Here is a 3,719-nt window from a genome sequence, read left to right as displayed (position 1 = left end):
TTTTTTTTTTTGAGACAGAGTCTTCCTCTGTTGTCCAGGCTAGAGTGAGTGCCATGGCATCAGCCTAGCTCACAGCAACCTCAAATTCCTGGGCTCCAGAGATCCTTCTGCCTCAGCCTCCTGAGTAGCTGGGACTACAGGCATGCGCCACCATGCCCAGCTAATATATATATATATATGCATATATATATATATATATATGCATATATACATATATATATTTGGAGTCTATATAATTTCTTTCTATTTTTAGTAGAGAAGGGGTCTCACTCTTGCTCAGGCTGGTCTCGAATTCCTGAGCTTAAACAATCTGCTTGCCTCGGCCTCCCAGAGGGCTAGGATTACAGGTGTGAACCACCGTGCCCGGCCCCATTTATTTATTTTTGTTGTTGGTGTGATTACTTTTAGGTTCTTCATAAATTTTTTGCCTAAGCTGATATCAACAAGAGGTTTTCTAACCTCTATTTCCAAAATTTTTATAGTTTCATGTCTTATTTTTAAGTCTGTTATCCATAATGATTTAATATTTGTGAGTAGTGAGAAGTGTAGATGCCATTTCAGTCTTCTACATGTGGGTATCCAATTTTCCCAGCAACATTTATTGAATAGTGATTCTTTACCCCAGTGTATGTTTTTGTGTGCTTTGTCAAAGATTAGATGGTTATATGAGGATGGTTTATTTATCGGTTCTCAGTGCTGTTCCATTGCTCTATGTCTCTGTTATTGTGCTAGTGCCATGCTGTTTTAGTTACTATACCCTTGTAGTATACTTGGAAGTCACAAAAGTAATGCCTCACAGTATGTTCTTTTTGCTTAAGGTTGCTTTGGCTATTTGCAGCCTTTTCTGGTTCCATTTGAAGTGTAGAATTACTCTTTCCAGATCTGCAAAAAATAATTTTGGTATTTAATGGGGATTGCATTAAATCTGTAAATCATTTTGAGTAAAAAAGATATTTTAACAACATTGATTCTGCCGATCCATAAGCATAGCATGGTTTTCCATCTGTTTAGGTTTTCTGCTATTTACGTCCTCAGTATATCATACTTCTCCCTCTGGAGTTCCTTTTCCTCCTTAGTTAAATATATTCCCAGGTATTTTATTTTCTTTGTTGCAATTGTGAAAGGTATTGAGACTTTGATTTGGTTCTCAGTTTGATTGTTGGCATATATGAAGGCTCCTGATTTGTGTACCTTGATTTTATAACCTGATACTTTGCTGAACTTATCCATTCCAGCAGTCTTGTCCCAGACTCTTTGCAATTTTCCGGATATAAAAATCATATCTTCAGCAAAAAGCAATACTTTGACCTCTTCCGGCCGCATTTGGATGCCCGTGATTCCCTTCTCCTGGCTGACTAGAACTTCCAGTATTATGTTAAATAGAAGTGGTGATAGAGGGCAACCTTCTCTGATTCCAGTTCTGAGCAAGAATGCTTTTAATTTTTTCCTGTTGAGTATGATGTTGGCTGTGGGTTTGTCATATATGGCTTTTGTCATCTTCAGCAAAGTCCCATCTTTGCCTATTTTATTAAGAGTTCTTACCATAAAAGGGTGCTGAATTTTGTCAAATGTTTTTTCTGTGTCTGTTTAGTGGCTCATATGGTGTTTGTTTTTGCTTCTGTTTATGTGGTTAATTACCTTATAGATTTGAGTATGTTGAACTATCATCCCTGCATCTCTGGGATGAAGCCCAGTTGGTCATGATGGGGTTTTTTTGTTTGTTTGTTTTCTGTTGTTGTTGTTTTGGTTGTCTGTGGGTTTTTGATTAGGTGAATTTGATTTGCTAGAAATTTATAGAGAATTTTTGCACATACATTCCCAAGGGATATTGGTCTTTAGTTTTCTCTTATTGTTGAGTCCTTTCCTGCCTTTGATATCAGGGTGACGTCAGGTTTTTAAAATGTGTTGGAGAGGATCCCTTCATCTTGATGCTGTGAAATAATTTCTGCAGTATAGGCACCAGTTCTCCTTTGTGGGTCTGGTAGAATTTAGGTGTGAAACCATCTGGTCTGGGATTTTTTTTAATAGAAGGTTTTTTTATTATAGCTTCAATTTTGGTGCATGTTACGGGTCTATTCAGGAGTTCTGTTTCTTCCTTATTGAGCCTAGGGTGGCTCTGTATTTCCAAGAATTTTTCCATTCTCTCCAAATTTTCAAGTCTATGTGCATAGAGATTTTGGATGATATTTTTTATTTCCATGATATCATTTGTAATTTCTACTTTTTCATTCCTGATTGAGCTTATTAAAGTCCTTTCTTTTCTGCTTCTGATTAATCTAGCAAGAGGCATGTCAATTTTGCTTATCTTTCCAAAGAACAAACTTTTTGTTTTATTAATCTTCCCTATAGTTTTGTTATCAGTTTCATTTAGTTCTACTTGGATCTTTGTTATTTATTTATTTATTTTCTGCTGCTGGTATTGGGGTTGGTTTGCTCTTCCTTTTCCATTTCTTTGAGTTGATTCATTAGATTATTGATTTGTGATCTTTCTGTCTTTTGGACATAGGCCTTTATGGCTATGAATTTTCCTCTCAGGACTGCTTTAGCTTTGTCCCACAGATATTGATAACTTGTGTCCCCTTTACTATCAAGTTCAAAGAATCTTTTGATTTCCATCTTAGTTTCCGCCTTGACCTGAGTATCATCAGCAGTAGGTTGTTTAGTTTCCATGACATTGTGTAGAAATGAATGTTTCTAGTGGAGCTGATGTCTAACTGTATTCCACTGAGACATGTTTTTTAGCCTAGAATATGGTCAGTTTTAGAGATTGTCCCATGAGCTGTTAAGAAGAACATATACTCAGTGGTTTGGGGACAGAATGTTCTATAAACGTCTTTTAGGCCCATTTGTTCTAGAGTTCTGCTTAAATCCATTGTTTCTTCATTTATTTTATTGTTGGAGATCTGTCCAATTCTGTCAAAGGGGTGTTAATGTCCCTGGCTATTATGGTGCTGCTGTTTATCATTTCATGTAAATCAAGTAGGATTTGCTTTATGAATCTGGGTGCATCTCTATTGGGTGCATATTTATAATTGTTATGTCTTCTTGTTGAATTGTTCCTTTCACCATTATGTAATGACCATTACTTTTGTTGATTTGAGCACTAAGTTATCTGATATGAGAACAGCTACACTAGCTTTCTTTTGGTTTCCATTTGCATAGAATATTATTTTGTGTTCCTTCACCTTCAGTCTGAATGAGTCCTTGCACACTAGATGTGTTTCCTGAACACATTAGCTTGTGTATATTTATTGATTCATCTAACTTATGTCTCTTCAGTGAGAAGTCCAAAGCCATTCATATTTATTGAAAGAATTGATAAGTGGGTGGATTTCTGTTCATCCTCTTAAGTAGAATTCTGTTGCTTTACCTCTTGAGCCATTCTGGTGTCTGTCCTTTGACCTTTAGCTTTTGGGTGATTTTACACTGGTAAGTGGTTATTGTGCTGGCCCCATAAAAAATGCAGTTCTGAGTACTTCCTGAAGGGAATGTCTTGTTTTGACAAATTCCCTCAGTGTTTGCTTGTCTGAGAAAGTCTTGATTTCCTCCTCATATATGAAATTTAGCTTTACATTATACAAAATTCTAGGTTGGCCTTTATCCCATTTAAGAAGAATGAGAATGGGGCCCAATCCCTTCTGGTTTGTAAGGTCTCAGTTGAGAAGTCTGTAGTTAGTCTGATGGGTTTTCCTTTGTACATTCCCTGCTGTTTTTGTCTT

The sequence above is a fragment of the Lemur catta genome, chromosome Y, assembly GCF_020740605.2.
Source record: "Lemur catta isolate mLemCat1 chromosome Y, mLemCat1.pri, whole genome shotgun sequence".
In the NCBI taxonomy this organism is placed as follows: Eukaryota; Metazoa; Chordata; class Mammalia; order Primates; family Lemuridae; genus Lemur; species Lemur catta.
The sequence above is the reverse complement of the archived record's forward strand: the minus strand, read 5'-3'. Positions refer to the sequence as shown.